Source organism: Sinocyclocheilus rhinocerous, unplaced genomic scaffold (genome assembly GCF_001515625.1).
Source record: "Sinocyclocheilus rhinocerous isolate Xijiao unplaced genomic scaffold, SAMN03320098_v1.1 scaffold144, whole genome shotgun sequence".
Taxonomy (NCBI): Eukaryota; Metazoa; Chordata; class Actinopteri; order Cypriniformes; family Cyprinidae; genus Sinocyclocheilus; species Sinocyclocheilus rhinocerous.
In genome coordinates, this window is record NW_015645650.1 from 861,511 (window position 1) to 880,664 (window position 19,154).

Genomic DNA, 19,154 nt, shown 5'->3' on the forward strand with positions numbered 1-19,154 from the left:
GTTTAGAGTGTGAAAGGGAGAGATGAAAGTCGTGCTCACAGCTCCAGGCCCAGGACATTCCACTGCACCCCTCCCACTACATGACTTCATCAACGCTCCTTAGCTGGAAGATCAGACATCCACCAGCCTGCCAGCCAAACCTCAAGATTTCAAATTAAAGAGCCTTGCTTTCACTCTTAAACACACATGCACATACACACACACACACACACACACATCCCGTGATCTGCCAGTCAGACGTGCACAAGCACACAACCTGATACACAAATCTATAAAAACAACAGCGAAGACTAAACAAAAAGGTCAATAACCTTGATCTCGACGTGTAAACCGTCCTGTCATGTGTCACTCACACAGAGTCAGCATGCATTTTACACATGGCAGATCTCCACATGCGTGTGATGTTTACGGAGCATTCTTTATACAAGTGTGAAATCTCACAGGAATTTAACTGCTACATTTGACAGGCACTAGTGTACAACGCTAGATGAAGTCTGAACATATGACCTCAATCGAAATCTATGTTGCATACAGGAGAAACCCAAGATGAGCAGAAGTGAAGGACAGCATTAAAGGGATAGTTCACCTAAAAACTAACAGTAATTTCATTGTTCCAAACCTGTACGACTCGGTCTTCTGTTGAACACATAATAAGATATTTTGAAAAATTAAAGTCAGTAAGGTCCAATGTTGTTTTGACTTTCACTATGTAGACAAAAACGGCTGTTTTTTTGGGTGAGTTATGTCTTTATTGTGTCAGCCTTGGCTCCCATGGATGCTGCTGACATAATATGGCCTTCAAATTGTGTTCCATTGCAAATGAGCCTCTTTATTTCAGACAGTGCCGCTCGCACCCAAAAACCACATTGCTCATTTGACATTTATGGCCCAAATCTGCAAATCATGAAGCTTTACCATGGTCATAAAGGTCCAGAGACCAGTGGAGCCACATACAGTATACAAACTGGAGAGAATGTTTGCAAATAAAGTGGTGTGCCGGCTGATCGTTATCAACCTTTCACAAATAAAGTAATTCAACAGACTGCTATTTTTTTTTAAATTTTCATATGATTAAGTTTTTTTTCTGGGAGGAAATGGATTATTATTATTTTGGGCCAAATATTTAATGTTCCCATTATTCGAGCAAGCCTATAAACAAATGCGTCAGGAGCAATTCATCGTACTTACAATAACATTCTGACATTTTCCCACAGTGTGGCCAGGGCTGGCAGTAGGGCCAAGGCTTCCTTTGTACTCCTGAGAGCTGTCAGACCCTAAGACCACCACAGTGCAGAAAGGTAGAGACAGAGGGAACACTGTCAGGATTGAACAGTACTGTACCGATCTGGGGTGCGTTTCCCAAAAGCATCGTTAGCTAACTATGGTAGTTAGTTCCACTGAAATCTATTGGTAACAACAGAACTTGCGACCATAGTTGCTTTTGGGAAACGCACCTCTGTTTAACAAGCACAGAACATTAGTGTTTAATGTAGTAAAAATGGTTATGCGTGCAGATCCTCAGCTGGTAGAGCATGGCGCTGGCAACACCAAGGTCAGCCGTTCAATTTCATGGACATGGACTGATAAAATATATATATAAAAAAAAATTTACTTCAGATAAAAGTATCTACCAGTTAGTGTATTAACTTTGGCAGCCCTAACATAATACAACTAAAATAAATAATATTGACAAAAGCCAAAGCACTTAACACAGGGAATACATATGAAAGTACTTTTATCATAAGCAAATTCCTTTGCAGTTACATCCTCAATCACTAGGGACACGTGGCATGACGTAACCAGAGAACATGAGTCGAACATAAATCGTAAGTGCTGATAGAAAGCCTCTTCACATGCTGTACTTCATCATACAACAAGCTTCTCGAGACCCATCTGAAAACTTGTCTTATTAACAGAGTAAGAAACATCTTTTGCTCCCTGCCATTCATCATATCTGAGGCTCTGAAATGGTTCAGAACGGAAACGGCAATGCATCACAGAGAAACCGATCTGAGCCATTTTAGGAAACCATTAGTGAAACGAGCGATGGTGCAGATTGTGTCATGGCCGCTTCCTTGTTTCAACTCTGCCGGCTGCTATTTACAGCGTTCTGATAATTGTTCGGAGGCCAAACACCAGCCAGCAGATACATATCGTGAAAGAACCCAGTTGGGATCAAGTTCAGTCCAGTCCTTTGTAATTACAGCGAGAGACAAAGAAGCACACGTAAAAGACAGGCAAACAAATATAAGGGCACGCGTACGCAGGATGTCAGAACTGACGCACACATGCACATCCTAACTATTATACACACACGCAGGGCCTCATCAATCACACTTTCTCTGGGGGGTCCGCGTGGCCAAAAGCAAATGTACATTGTGCAATTGGTCCTGTGTAGAACTTGAATAATAGTTCACAGTCCCAGAGCCTCAGCCTGGGTTGGGACTGTGCCTAAATGTTCCTCATGAAATCAAGTGGCGTACAGACATTTCTTCTCTTTGCTTTTCTCACCTTTGTCTAACCCAAGACCTTCATCCTCACTTTGCCGGTTCGTGAGAAAAAACTAACCCAATTGACATGCCGGCACCAAACAGCCTCATTGGATTGAATTTTATTAGCTCATTTATTAGCTCATCTTAGCGGGAGTTCTAAACAATAAAAGCCTTCGGTTTTCGCACAGAGAACTGAACCGTAAGTGTGGACATGTTACACATTGCAATGACTTTAAAAGGTGGAGAACATTTGCAAATGTCATCTTGTGGTGGTGGATTTGTTGATTCACCAAGACAACACTGGATTCTTCTGTTTTCAATGAAGAGAGAGAAAATAAAGTGCATTATGAGTGTGTGTGAGATGTTCATCCATTCCTGCATTAAGCTCTTTAACCTCAGCTCCCTAAAGACTATCCTCCTTGAAGCACCCCTAAAAAAGCCAGCTATTTAACTCTACAGATGAAACACTCCACTTTAAGAGTACCGAGAATCACTTGGGCTTTGTGATTGTTACATTTGCAAACCATGACCTTTTTTCCCTCATATATACATTGTATATGACATCCCATAATAAATGTCTTTATGGAAACAGAGGAAACTAGAAACAGACATTTAGAGTTAAGGGGATGAAGCTGTAATCAGAATAATTTTAATTGTAACCTTTAGAACTGAAAACGTATTTACAGAGATTTAAAGTCACAAAGAAATGGAAGTAGTGACAGATCTTTTCTTCCGTACCATGACATCCATCTGAGTGAAATATAAGGCAGGGAACTGGTTCATTAGAAAGTTTGTTGATTGGACGGAAGCAGATCTGAATGCAAACTTACAGGCGATTGTAAGAAAGGGTGAGGTTTAAGCAGACTAAATGATTGGAAATGTCTGTTGTTTCACTGGAAGTTCAAGTTTTTGGTTTAAATATGATTTTCTAAAATTAAACATGCACGCATGAATTGTTCACAATAAGACCAATAACATGCATTTCAAACATTTTAATTTCATGCCAACTTTAAGCAAAAGTTTGTCCAAGGAGGAAATTCAGAAACATTATAAGAGCAGGAGATGGGCCATTTAAACATATGAGGGAGAAAACTAAATCATCACGATCATCACGGTCATCACAAATCAAGTAGCTACAATTTATGACACAGTTGTTGTCAGATAGCCCTGAATTTAGTAGATCTTTAATAGATTTGAAATTTTATTTTCTTCTTGACCAGCAGTTTTTGATATTTTGGTTATTTCCAATTCAAGTAGAAACAGGTATCATACAAGTATGAGCTGTACTAACATGTCTGGAAACAGTTGCCTAGAAGAGTTACAAATATAGGGACGGCGAGTGAACAGACTTGTCCTAAATTTACAAGGGGAAAGTGGACTAAAATACAGCTTACAAAAGTATAGTTCTGGCCCTAAAATTTGATTGGATGAGCCACATTGAAGTCACTGTAATCAAACCAATATATTAACTGCACATCAGTTTAATTCTACTGTATATTAATAAGCCAAGTTACTACTCCACTTGCATCTGTATGCCAAACAACGCCCATTAATTGTGGTAAAATCGCTTTACTGCACAGTCACTTGTTACTTATTATTTAATCTTATCCTTCAACATATCCTTTGATACACAGGACTAAACCCACAGCCTATTTAAGTTATGATGTTTACAAATCCTTTAGCCATGTAAAGTGGTAAATAACTCTCTCACTCACTTGCCAATAGGGATGGGTATCGTTAAGGTTTTAACGGTATTACTACTCTTACCGATACTGCTTATCGATTCGGTACTTTAACGGTATTCTTATCGGTACTTTTATATATATATAAATGCATATACAGTGTTGGGAAGGTTACTTTGGAAATGTAATAGGCTACAGATTACAAGTTACCCTATTTAAATGTAATAGTAGTGTAACTTTGTCAATTACTTTATTAAAGTAATGTAACTGATTACTTTTGATTACTTTTCTAAATTTCGATAAGAACCGTTAACGTCAGAGCTTATCGATACTCCGGTCTTTCATAATTTAGCCCCGGGACCGATTAAATACCGGGTTTCGGTACCCATCCCTACTTGCCAAACACAATCACATCACATCCTCATTTAAAAAGGAAGTTTCACTGCTCACAACTGACTCACAGGCTTGGAACTGAATGTGGTATATTCACTGAAGCTTATTAATGTATGTGTGATTAAGGAAATGAGTGTGTCACTGTGCACACACAATTACACAACGCCGAGTCCTTGTCTTTAATGGTAAATGCCTTGAGGATTTCGTTGAGTTGACACTGGCTCCTTTAAGGCTGAGATTATGCACTGTGCATGCCTATGTGGCTCCAAGGTCTGACTCCTGCCTTAAATGCGCCAATGCATCACTGCCTAGAGACTCAGACGCCATAAGAATAAACACAGTACAGTAAACACAGAAGTGCATTAGATAACACCTGAGAGAATGGATCTAGCTTGGACCTTTTTGTGAGTATGATGAAATTTATATTTAAAAAAGTGAAATATATATATATATATATATATTTCAAAAAGTGAAAGCTAAATGAATAGTGTTAAACAAGCATACAAAATGTTAGTAACATAAAACTAAACTTTCAAAGCAAAGAAAACAATTTATTGATGTTAAAATACTGAGGTTATAAAACTGACATGGAAGTTACTTTTTAAATAAGATGGAGCACTTTTCGGTTCAAATATTTCTTTTATGTGTGCTCAACAAAGAGTCCAAGTACAACTCACAGCATGAAGACTTGGAGCTTGTGCTTGAAATCTCTCGACAGCTCACCTCTGCAACCCACTTTATGAGCAGCAGCATTCTTGTGTCCTTTGCGCAACAATTACAAATCATTCTCCAATTTCAGTGTCTCTGTCAAAAAAACATAGTAGGTTATCAGCTTGTGTGAAATTAGTCTACCCCCTCTCTATTCGGGCAAGCAGGAAAACCACAGATTCATTGGCACTGAACCTTAATGGAAATAATGGTGGTGGTATATTTAAATGAGCAGACTACAGCCATGAGGGCCATTGTTTATGTCTGCGGTGCAGGGTAAATAGCCCGTCATTTATCTCAGCTCTTGTTTGTTATAAAATGCAGCTCTGCTGTTGATTATATCTGGGCAGACGGGGCCCATTCACTGCTGGTACTCACATTTAAAACAGCCCTCTAATACTAATAAGTCATTGTTCTGCCTATGTCTTATGTACTATACTGCTGTTGTAGGTAGCCTATATATATAGTATTAAACACATTCCTATTGCTTGTCATGTAACTTTCACTTTTTCATATTTCATGTACGTGGATGTTGGAACTGCTCAACGTCTATATTAAATTATGATCGTGGACACATGACACATGAAAATTATATCCTATTGGCTGGACAGTTTTTCTCTGAGAAGACAATGAAATTTTTTTTAACTTATCCTGCAAATACAATGTTATTTCATCGAAGGGAATTCAAAATATAGTCATGCTGAAAATTTGTCTAAAATATCATAAAAAAATAAGAAGGTAATTGTTAGATTATGTGAAATAAAGTGAGAAATAAATTCACAATTATTAGATTTAACCTTGTGCGCTCCTCATTTGGAAGTCACACACATGGTCTTCGCGGTCAAAAGTGACCGGACACCTGAAATGTAACTTTTTTTTTCTTCAGTAAAATCAATCCAATATATTTTTGTTAAATAATATGTTTTTCTTTTGTATTTTGACAGAATTTTATGGTACTAATTAATATTCATGCAATAATTATGATAAATTTTTCCCATTGAAAATAGTAAAAAAAAAATTCTAATTATTTAAAATTATTTTTCAATTAATGCAGTATTTCAGATTAAAATAGAGACTAGGCCTTTAAAATCCAATTTTTGAAGGCAGAATAGCACCTCCTGGTGAGAGCAAAAAAAAAAAAAGAAAAACTTTGTTTTTTTCCTGTATAGGACTCTATAGAGAGGCTTGTGAATTCCATAGTTGTTTTTATACATAATTGTTTATATTATTACATTCAAACCTGAACTCAGAAAGCATTTTGTAACACAAAACATTAAAATTCTACCAAAAAATAACAGGAATGCTTTATCAGAGCATAATCCTTCTGGGTCTGATTTGATTTTAACCTCTTATTTCAGTCTTCTGACTCATTTTGGCTACATGGTTATAGCCATACCAATTCATTTGAGTATGTATAATTCTGTATGTGTGTGTCTGTGAGTGTAAGTAAGTGTGTGTGTGTGGATGTATCTGTTTTACACTCTTGATGTTTTAGAGTGTAACCCGCCATACCAATTCATTTGAGTATGTATAATTCTGTATGTGTGTGTCTGTGAGTGTAAGTAAGTGTGTGTGTGTGGATGTATCTGTTTTACACTCTTGATGTTTTAGAGTGTAACCCAGGGCTGTCCAAACTCTGTCCTGGAGGGCCAGTGTCCTGCAGAGTTTAGCTCAAACTTGCCTCAACACACCTGACTGGAAGTTTCTATGCCTAATAAGAGCTTGATTAGCTGGTTCAGGTGTGTTTAATTAGGGTTGGAGCTAAACTCTGAAGGACACTGGCCCTCCAGGACCGAGTTTGGACAGCCCTGGTGTAACCCCTTCCTTGCTGTCCACTTTTTTTACTGCATTGTAGTTGAATTATTGATTTTATTTTACATAGCTGCAGTGTTACAGTCACACCAGTTCATAGGTGTGTGTGTGTGTGTGTGTACAAGTGTGTGTCCGCGTGTGTGTGAGTTGGTGTGTTGATTTTGCACTCTAGATGTTTTAGAGTTTCAGCCCTTCATTTCAGCAATTTTTTCTGCATTGTGGGGAATTTGTAGATTGTACACACAAAAGTTTTCTGTATTTTAATTTTTTTCCCCATTTCCCATTAATTTCCAATGGTCGGTCCATGAGTGTGACTATTTTTTTTAGGACCACTTAGCTTTTTCGAATCATGCCCCTTTTTTGTGTGTTCACATACCAAGTGCCATAAAAGTCACCAAGTTTCGTACCATTCTGGTGAAGCTACGATTTTTAAAAATGCAAAATGTAAAATTCTCTGATCAGAAGTGACCGAAGACTGCACAAGGAGGTGGAATTGTGAGGAAAAAAGTTACAACTGTGTGATATAAAGAAGTAATAATTTGCAAGATTGAGACATATAAAAGTAAGTCAAAACAGGGATACAGTCGCAGATGTGACAAAGTCACAGTTAACACTGTTACAGTAACACAAGAAATGAAGTCACAACTTCAAGATATAATATCACAATTATAAGAAAAAAAAGCTAGTTGTGAGATGGTTATTTTATAAGATGTAAAGTCACATTTATAAAAAAAAATACAGCCGGGTTTGTGAGAAGAAAAAATCACAACTGTGAGATATAGTCAATTACAAGAAGTCAAAATTATGAGATAATCACATTGTGAGAAATGTAAGATATAAAATCTGTGGGATGTAAAGTCACATTTCTGAGACAATTACGGGAAATAAAGTCACAACTGTTAAAAAGTCACAATTATGAAAAATGATGTAACATTTTGTATTATTCTTACTGTGAAGCAGAAACAGACTTTCACAGGAACTGCATCATGGAATAAGACAATGTTCTTTGAAATATATCATGCTTACAAAGATTTCAGTTCTTATGGGAGCCTCTGTCCGCTTCTGTCAACAGGAAATGTGTCCACCTCACGCAAACCCTGCTGAGAAAACTAAGGGCAGAGGGGTCATTCACAGTAATGTTCATATTTATCTCCTCAACTCCTCAATTGGTAATGACCTGAAATTTACTAAACTGCTTGTTAAGAATATAATAATGGCATAGGGCATTGAGAAGTGGTCACTGGATGGAGTATCCAGTAAATCCAGGTGGAGAAGTAAATCCAAGTCTGGAGAAGATCTTAGATCTGGGACGTGGCTCTGTTGACAGAACTGCTCACTGGACCCCTATAAGCACACTGTGTTTTAGAGTTTTACCCAGAAGTCAACCTCTCCTGATATGCATGGACCCCTGACCCAAAGCAACCTTCTCTGCTGCGAAGAAGCTACAATGACCCATCCACAAATTACTTATCTGGAAATCACAGCCTTACACAAAACAGATCGTTCCGAAACAGTGACAAAGAATAGAGACCATCATTGTTTGTGTTTCATCTCTCCACCAGCTCAGCTCTTCCTCTTCCCGCCGAGAGCTGAAACACACGGTGAAAGAGCAAACACGGGGCTCCTGCTTCTCCCCGTCTGTGTGATTAATATTTTATAAGAATGGAAAGATCATGCTACGTTGCATCAGAGAGCTAGGGAGGAATGAGATGGGATGAAATGTCATGGGAAACGCTGGGGAGGAGCCTAAGAGTTCAGCGCCTCCCTGATGACTGTTGAGAAAAAAGAAGGTGGTGAAAAAAAGCATTTCCTCTCTTATTCAACATGTGTCATCTCTCAAGAGTTAATGAAAACAACTTGAATAGAGTGATGGGGAGTGTTGATGGAGCCGGGAGCAATGGTGTGTTAGACCTCATTAACTTGAGGTTCCTTCTTTCATTTCTCCCTCCCTGCATTCCCTGATCTCTCCTTCTACACACTGAGCTCTCTCCAGGTATTGGTTTCCGTGCATTCGTCTGCTCCCCTGCACACAGGGCAGGTCTGCACTCCAGCCACAGCCCCTGAGGTCTCCAGGACAGGCCGATTGAAACCATGTGAAATGAAGCAAGCTTTTTAAATGAGCTAAACGTGAGACCACAATGACAAAATCTAGGGGAAATGTTGGTTCTCAGGTCCCCACCTTAACATAAACACAAAATATGCATAAATGAATACACTGAATGGTACACTGAATGGTGTTTGGATTTCTTGACATACGGCCACACAAAAAGAGTGTTGCAGTAAGTTAACTCCCACTTTATGCAACAATATGACATTATCCAGGAGTTAAAATTGAATTTTAAAGGTGGGGAATCCTCCTGGTGGTCTAGGCAAGACATTATAGAGACGTCAAAAAACCATAATATTTCAAATATTTTGTGATACTACTATATAAATATTGCTTAAACACACACTTATACATATCAAACCATTTAAAAGTTTGGTGTCATTATGATATGTTTTGAAAGAAATTAATACTTTTATTCAGCAAGGATGCATTAAATTGATCAAAAATGACAGTAAAGACTTTTACATTGTTACAATTTTTTATTTCAAATAAATGTAGTTTATTTGAACTTTCTATTTATCAAAGAAAAGAGCTAATGTAAATTGCAATAATATTTTACAATATTACTGTCTATACTGTTTTTTTTTAACTGCAGCTTTGGTGAGCATATGAGACTTCTACGTACTGTACTGACCCCAAACCTTAGTAGGGCTGTCGCGATTCGTCGATTTTATTAGACTATTCGATTTTTTTAAATCCTCGACTTCATTTTTGCTTGCATCGACTAACCGCCAAAATACCGGAAGTGGCACATTTCACGGACGAGAATGTATAAAACACATTGGGCGAATTCCAAACGAAAGTGAGCATCCCTATGCCCTACTCCCTTCGAAGGGCAGAGCCCTTGAAGTGTGTTCTTTAAAGGGTGTAGGGCATTACTGTCTCGTATAAGCGTTTGGAACTCTCTTGGGGAAGGGAATGACTGACCAAATGTTACCTTGACAACGCTGGCGTGCATGCAGCATTCAGTACTCCATCAGTTGTTGCAAATATTTATTCGCATTATTATTATTTTATTCAAATATTGTCTAATTGTGTCTTATTTACTATTAAGCTTTTTCAAACTAAACTTGCTTAAACTTGCTTACACTACCATCTTAAATAATATTTCTGATGAAAAATATTTTGTATTAGGCCTACATTAAAATAAAGACAAATTTAATTAGCCGATTCTACTTACGTTTGTGTCGAAATCAACCACAACTTTGCTTTAAAATTCGTCGCAAGATCTCCTAACTGAAGATTACATGATCACAAACGGAAATCACTTCCGCGAAGTGACCATTGCATGTTCCCTTCACTAACGGACTTCAGGAAGGACCCTTCTTGAAGGGATTCAGTTGTTCACTTTCGTTTGGAACATCCCTACAAATGGCGTCCTCTTCCCGAAGTGCCCTTCAAGGGTGCAAAAAAGCCGTTTGGAATTCGCCCATTATTAGTCTGTTACCCAAGGCTGCATGATATAGCCTATTAAACCCATTTAAAAATCATAATTAAGCATAATTGTGTATTCACAAATACTACGATTTAATTAAATAATTATATGCGATGCAGTACACAGTAAGCAAACACAGGAGAATACATCACGGTTTCAAAATAAAAACCTTCCCTCTGAGTTAACACGTTTTGATGTCCACATATTCTTTTAATTACAGTGGCTATAGCATTTCTGTCCTAAAGAAATGACCAAATATTAAAGATTAAGTGGACATTTGAATTAAATGGTGCTTGGTCAATATTAAACAAGGATTAGATCGCACAGTAATGTGTAAAAATAATGACCAGGCCGTTGGTGCCCCCTGCAGGCCTTTGTTGTAATGCGTAATGTACATTAGCTCTATACATGTACATTATGTATTTTAACAGTTTTGTTCAATAAAACCATATGATTTCTTGCTTTTGATACTTTATTTGAACTAATTATTATTGCCTCATTGCTATTATATATGTATTTTAAGTAATTTTAAAGGCTATTGTTCATTTACATCTATTTTTATTACCACAAAAAATTAATTAGAATTATAGGGCACTATGAAATCCGTTTTATTTCCAAATTCATTTTTTTCCATTTTCATTTTTCTATACTCTGTTTTAATGGTTAAATTAAATTTTATAAATAAAAAAGCCTGTCTAATTAATTGAGTTTTACAGTTTTATCTTTACCAAATTCTGTTTTCCGTTATTTTCTGGATTCCATTTTAATGGTTCAATTAAATTTTAATAATCAAAAGCATCTCCAATTAATTGATTATTAACTGTCCTAACATGATCTCTGACCTTACTCAAAACTCTTAGTATGACCGCACTCTCTCTGAGCTGACCCACAGGCTGAAAACATGCACAATTTCTGGTATTTGATGAGCAGGTTGCTCTTGAAATTAAAATGTAGTGTATTAAAATGCTAAAAACATCTTCTCTATCTTGCTTGCACTTCCAGTAGAATAAATCCATCGAAGCTCCAGATGACATAATAAGCTGGTCACAACTGCTGACTATGTCCCAGGCACATACTCATTTAGTGAACACATACTGTACTAGCAGCATTCAAGGATAAACACACACTCACAAGTTTGTTTACTTGTTTTGCCGCTCCAAAACCATGGAGCTGGGTCTTATATTACTTCATCTTTAATTTCAAATGACAGACCCTACAGATCATTCTCACTCTCAGAGCTTATAACATTGAGACAACTCCAGTTTGACTAATCATTTAGTGAGCAATGAGCTCAACTGTTCCATGACACAGGCCAATTTCACATCTCCACCATGGCCACCTTCAAACTCCAATTCAGAGTGATGCAAAGCTCAGCCTGGCTCTTCTACGTCAGCCTGAGAGCCAGCTGGGACTGAAACACTTTTACTTTTAACCCTCTCACATCAGGAATATCAGTATAGACATAGACTAGTGGTAGACTAATTCTGGGGTCTGTAATTGGCAGCTTTGGATTCAGGGGGATATCGTTTCCGCCAGCCACCCCAAAGACCGCAGCACACAGAAGGCCAGGTTTGAGTTTACACACTGTGCAATACAATCATTATATTGTGTAATCCATTCACATGAACAGATCAAGATGTCTTACATTCCCTTCTTTGAGGTGGTGAAATGCTGGATATCCACAGCTCTTATGTGGCTTACTTGTTACTGTTCTTTGAAATGGACTACAGGGAAAAGAGTTGTTGTGTCAACAAATTTTCAAATTGCTCAGAAACAGAACAAAAGCTGCCTGTGGTTTGATGGGTTGCATTCAGTACTGTAAGCTAGTCTTACAAGGAGATCTAGAGAGCAGAACATTTTATAAGAAGGACAGAAAGAGGAATTTAAAATCCATTCTCAATTCAATTCTGAATGGTGCACATCCCTGCTAGAAAGGTTCAAGAACTCAATGTTTGCATACAGTGATCCTCAAAAGCCAGAACTATTACATGTTTAGAGAAGTACTAAACACTTTGAAACTTGAAATAACCTTCAGAAACTTCCGAGGCAATGTTTATTTTCTGATTGGGAGTTACTGTCCTTCCAGGCCATCACTATGTTGCTGTTACTGAAATCCTCCAGCCTTCTGACACTTTTGTGGTGTTATTTTGCATAAGGGGCGCTCATGAGCACCCTTACGAAGCCTAAAATGGCAAATGGGACACCATGCAGTCTCCTTGACTTTGCCATCAGGTCTAGGGATGGTGGAAGCTCCGTGAGGGGAAGGGAGGGTGAAGAAGATAAAAAAAAGTCCTTCTTCTGTGTAAACAGCATGATTGGAAGTCTGCAATTACAGACTGCAGATAGGGGAAGCTGGAAGTTATAAAAATGGCAGGATTCAAGCAGTTCAATTCCCCACAGATCGGTCTGAATGCACCTCCACACGCAGAGCACACGCACGAAACAAACAGCTTCATGACTGACCCGAACCAGCACTAAACCACTGTCCAGATGACTTGGGGAATTACTTGAGCCAACAAGGTAATCAAATTGCCCAAAGGGGAGTTTCAAACATGATTGTAGTTTGTATTTGTGGTAAACTAATATTACAACTACATGTTTATTTTTCAGTAGGGAATATTCAGTCCATATGTCAACATCTGAGTCAACATAATGCCTTATGACACTGAGGTCTACAGACAGGAATCCTTTTTTTTAATGCTACTCCAAACTCAAATGTCTAACTCAACATCTAAAACCTCCTAATGCTTGCCAGCACTGCTCTGGAATGGCCATTAAAATCTTTGCAGGAGTTTGGAAGCACTCACATTCAGTTTTTTCAAATATGTATCTTTACCCAGAGGTGAATAATTCCATGTTTACTTCATAATTAGTTTGTCCCGACCAACCAAGACACAAACATCTGCACACAAAAACAAATAAAAAGGGTTTAGTGTGTTTGTTTTGAATGTCCCTGAGAGAAAGATCTCTAAAAAAAAAGCTGGGGGATGGGGGATAGGGAGCGAGAATTTCTCTTGGCGCTCTGCCTTGTGCTGCAATGTCTCTCTCTACCTCTCTGCATCTTGGATTTGACCCATTTCCTCCAAGTCAAAAGAAACATTCGAGGTGCCACTGAAAGATGACCCTAGCTCTCCATTGAAGCACAAACTCAACTGATAGTAAAACCCATCACCAACCAGCTGGCAGGGTATCAGAGAGCGAAATGCTGTGAAATTGGGATATCTCTAGAATGAATCGCCTCAAGAATTCAAGCTGTATCTGTTCCTAAAAAGACAATTATGCCTGACATTTTATACGCCGCTTGCTCTTCCTGACTTAGAAAGATTCAGTGGCTGATTCAATGTCTGTACACACCATCAGTGGATAAATGACATTACAGCATCAGTAGTGTCGGATGGATGAACCACCTGTGGTCAGTAACAGTGGAGTGGATGAGGTCTGCATGGCAATACGATTGTGGTAAAAATGAAGAAAGAACACTCATCCACCCCAGACCAGCTGCTGCGCTCAAGTCAGAAAACAGAACAACACCTGCTGTTGAACTTCTATGACCAGAGGAAATATTCCCTGAACATAACCTGTACAGCATTCAGCTCAGTCAAACTAAACTAAATGTCTTTGAATGCAGGGATGAATTCATAATGCCTTGTAAACGTCAATTAAATTCCTAAAATTTAATTGAATTTATATTATGGCAGTAAATTTGAATAAAAAATTAAGTGAATAAGAGTAATTTCGAAAGTGCTGTTTTATTTGTATTTTTACATAATATGGTAGGTAAGATTTAAATAAGAATAAGAAAAAAGACTAACTTTAAATTGACTGTCATCTTTATAATCTAGAAAAAAAGCATTACCAACTGCACTCAAAACATGTGTTTCCCATTTCTTTGAATTGTAATTCAACAAAATCAAAAAAGTGAATGAATTGAAAGTGAAACAATTTGAAAGTGAGCGACAGGAAGTTCAACTGAAATCTGAATGAGAATGACAGGAAGTTGAATTTACTGAAAGTTTGTCTTGAGAAATGTTGTTTTCTAGTTAAAGATGACAGCTATCAACCCAATCTCATGGGAAACAACTATTTCACAAGACGGTAATTTTGTATGAATTTGTGCAATGGGAAACATTCAAACACGTGATTTTTTACAAAAAAAGTTATTGTGAAGACCCATAATCCCAACCCTAATCATAACCATAAACCAGCATATCATACAAAAATGCACAAATGAGATCATACGAAGATATATGAATTAGCCACCAATTTGACAAAACATAAAATAGTTACGAACTGCCATATGATTGTGTTGGTTATTTGCATTTCTTTGAATTCCAATTTATTTTCAGTTTCATTCCTTGTAGTTCTGCATCATGTTTTCAAACTCGATTGAATTGGAATTTAAAAAAGCATTTTGTGCTTAACCCTGATATCCTGTAGAATTTTGTTCGCAAACTACGTTGGTTTCTCATCATGATACCTCATCTAACTTATGGACCAAGACAATGACGGCTTAAGGAGGAAGTACAAGAAAAGTTTCATGCCTGAAAGCAGCAATTACTCACTCTTGACTCACTCGTTATCGTTTTCTTTATCTTTACCTCACTCCCTCTTTTTCCCTCTTTACCCCGGTGTGACTCCAGCCAACAAAGATCTCTAGAGAGTAACCCCGTCTTGCCCACAATACCCCCAGCTCCAGCTCACAGCCAGACCGGTACTGCAGGGCATCTGTCTGCCAGCTAATGGCCTCTAATTTAGTCCTAATAGAGAACGCAACGAACAGGCAGGAGAAAAAGAGGAGGTTAAAAAAATAAACACAAGCAATAGGAAGGGGAAAAGGGCAATTTTAGTTGAAAAATATTAATGTAATCAAGGCAAATTAGTGGGTTTGGGATAACATTCCTATGGTGCAGACTGTTTACGTTCTGGGGGAGCGGTGGAAAGTGTGGTGGGTTGAGGCAGAGGGGAGTCTTGTCTATCACACGCGTAACAACCCACAAGCAACATGTAAACATGCGCTTGTACACACATACCCATGTGGATGCCATTGAGGTGTCGTACACCCCATGACTGTCATCTCTGATGAGGATTAAAATGTTTCAGAAAACAAACATGTCCTGCACAAATTATATTAGTGTATTGAAGACATGTGGGAAATATAAGAGGGTGTTACACAACTGAAGCCTGTTGCATGATTTTTAAAACACTGAATGAAGGATGCTGAGGAAAGAGAACAGAGGATAATGTCAAAACATTGGAGGATGGATGGAAGGATGTCTTGAAAATATTTTTTTTTTGCAAGAATTAAGATGAAACTGCTAAGACAGAGGAATAGGATGTATAGAGAGTTGCGATAGGAAGTGAAGAGGATTTGTGGGAGCTGTCATTGAATTGATAGACTGTGTTGATGTCCTGTTTTCTTATGGGGGCAGTGTCTCTTCTGTTTTCCTCCTTGTTAGACACGCTTGAGCGAAAGGAGGCTGACCCTGGGGAAAGAGAGAGAGGACGAGAGAAAGAGAGAGAACTCATGCTGAGCTCTACTACTGAATACACACTACGCTGGGCTGGGATACAGCATGGAAACTCATTAGAGGCTCTAAACACACACACACACACACACACAAGACATTTTATGAAAAGAGTATAATTTGTGTCTACAACATTCTCCGAAGTGGACTAAACACACAAAAAAACTTCTGTTAAGTTTTTTGTGATCTTATATATTATTTAACATTTAAATAAAATAAAATATAATATAAACTTATTGTAGCACTTATAGTATAAGTATGTGGTCCTTTCAAGCTATTTTTCTCAATGAAAACTAACAAATATTATTGGGTAACATCAGGCTATCAGGTAATTTTCAGACAATATATGACATTCATGTTATAAAAAACAAAATTAAACTCAAATCAATATTTCATGTTGATGTATTATATTACATTAATTTAGACAGTATTTGAATTTAACACAACTTTCATGTTAGCATGGAAAAATATTTAATGATTAATAATCCATAATCCATCATCTTTATATATAAATGCCTTATTCATTCATATAAATGCCTCATTCATTCATCTTTTTTTTTAATACGTTATATGACAATTACAGAATTAAAAAAAAATGTAAATCATTTGTCACACTTATTTAGCTCAAAAGTATAGTCAACTTTAAATGACATCATAAAAAGTACATCATTGGAGTTTTTAAGAGGAACCAACTCTTAACATTGTTTCATAATTCGTTTTTTTCATGCTAGTCACAATCTTATTTTAGAATATTCCATTACATAAAACAGTAAGGAATTAAATCAAATATCTCAACAAATACTAATGATTACACCCTTTTTAATGAATTTTGTTTTCGATGACACTTAAAGATATTCTTTGTCTGATAGAATGTTTAAAATTATACGTAAATTTACTTAAAATGTCAATTTTCAAAACTGGAAAAAAACCTGGTTTCAAAACCCTGACTCACATTCAAACTCTTCTTGACTGTTTTTAAATGAATAGTAGGGAAGTATGCACATTTGGATGTGGGAAGTGTGTCTCCATCCACATATCTGCACGATAACACCCTATTCCCATGTGGCTGTAAGCTACTTTTTTGGCTGGCTAGCATGCACAGTAACAAACACGCTCACACACATTCAGACATTTTAACATTCTCCCTCAGGTGACTATGTAACAGGTCCTCCATGCATCTGTCACGGCTGTGAGCTGATTTACTGATGTATGTTTGCTGTGGCTAACGTTTGAAACTGCACTCCCATGTGAAGGAAGGAGACTCGGAGGTGTTGAGACAGTCTGGCACGGTGGAAAAGGTGGTCAGACATGCGTGAAACGATGCTCAGGAGAGTCCGGAGCGCAAACATGACCGCTTACAGACTCGGAACCTCACAGCTGGGGCTTTATCCCACTCACTCTACTCAAATACACTACAGCGTACTACACAGAATTATATTTCAGAGGACATATGGCTTTATGTCAGCTCTTGAGGAATACTGCATGAGGGTTTCATTTTTAAAGGGTCTACTTCATTTTTGGACATTCCGATGTGAAAAGTGATACAAAATTACCACAACAAATGCAAAAAGAAAATGGAAAATTGGCATTGCTTCACAAAAGTAAACTATTTGCAAAACTGCCTAATATTTTGGCCATGTATAATGAAATTATACTACACAAAAAAACAAAACAAGAGAAAGAAATCATGAACTGAACTAAAAGTCATAGAGTTCCCACTAGTGGTGAAATTCAGTACAGCATGACAAATGAGGGGCAAGGGAGGAATTTAAAATTTATTTCTCCTTGCCAAAATCTTGGCTGTGTTAGGGAGAAATATCCAGCATCAACCCAGTATAAATGTTGCACAATGTTCTGTGTCTATCAATAGGTATATCTTAGGGATATATAAACGAAAATGATGTAATGTAATAGAGTCACATAAAAATACAAGGGTCATTCATTGTCTGTGAATAATGACCAGGATGGCTGTGGCTGGTTTGGGTGAAATTGAAGACAGATGTTCTTGTGAAAACATTTCTTGGGTGGTGTAATTTAGGTCACCCTAGACGAAGGTGGGCTGGAGTGCGGGGTCAGTAAAAACAAAAGTCAAACGGTGAGCATGATGATCATGTTGTATACTTTCCAGCACCTTGCTGTTCTTGAAGCTTTATAGCATAGCAAATAAATCTATTACCCAATAGATTTAAGCCAGAATGCATATGAAACTGGCAGTATCAGATACTTTTGAGTTCAAATACCTGTGAAACGCATGCATTTATGACACACAGGGACACATTGAACATATGTAAATCTAGATTAAAGACACATCTCTTTGGCCAAGCATTCAAATAATGCATCTCATAATCTTGTACTGCAGTTATATCTCAAATGCACATTATTATTCTTTAGTTTGGGTTAAACAAATACATTTTGCTTGGTTGGAACAGCAGCTACGCTAATTATGTCTCTATTCGTTTCTCTGTTTTTGCCACGGAATTTTGCTTGGTTGGAACAGCAGCTACGCTAATTATGTCTCTATTTGTTTCTCTGTTTTTGCCACGGTTTACACAAGCTTCAGTCTGGATCCAGAACACCGGAGAAGAGATGATTGCAACCACTCAGAGGACCTCAGTTGATGCCAACCCTGAAACAACTACAGAACTACCACATTTTGCTATAAGTTTGATTGCATCATATAATAATTGCTGTTAATAGTGTTCATCGTCTGTTTGATTACGTCTTTAATTGATTTTTCCGTACATTTCTGCCATATGTACATTAACTGGCAGTCACCACTGATAAGCTACCACTAAATATTGTAGAAACTTAATTTGCTGTAAAGTTGCTTTGCAACGATTTGTATCGTGAAAAGCGCTATACAAATAAACTTGAATTGAATTGAATTGAATATGTTCCTAGTGACCTGTGTTAACATTCTACAATGAACGTATGTTAATGACAACAACAATCCATCTCTGTACAATTATCCAATTAGCATTGGTCCTTGCTTTGTTTATA

At 37.5% G+C, this 19,154-nt stretch overlaps 1 long non-coding RNA gene across 1 annotated transcript; it reads right to left on the minus strand.

The window, feature by feature from the left end:
* Nucleotides 1–214: 214 nt before the first annotated feature.
* Nucleotides 215–18,830, minus strand: LOC107706873 (uncharacterized). Its single transcript, XR_001636193.1, has 3 exons — nt 18,697–18,830; nt 1,873–1,878; nt 215–226 (listed from the first exon to the last, which is right to left on the minus strand). It is a non-coding gene; the product is annotated as an uncharacterized LOC107706873 (long non-coding RNA).
* Between the last annotated feature and the right edge of the window lie 324 nt (nt 18,831–19,154).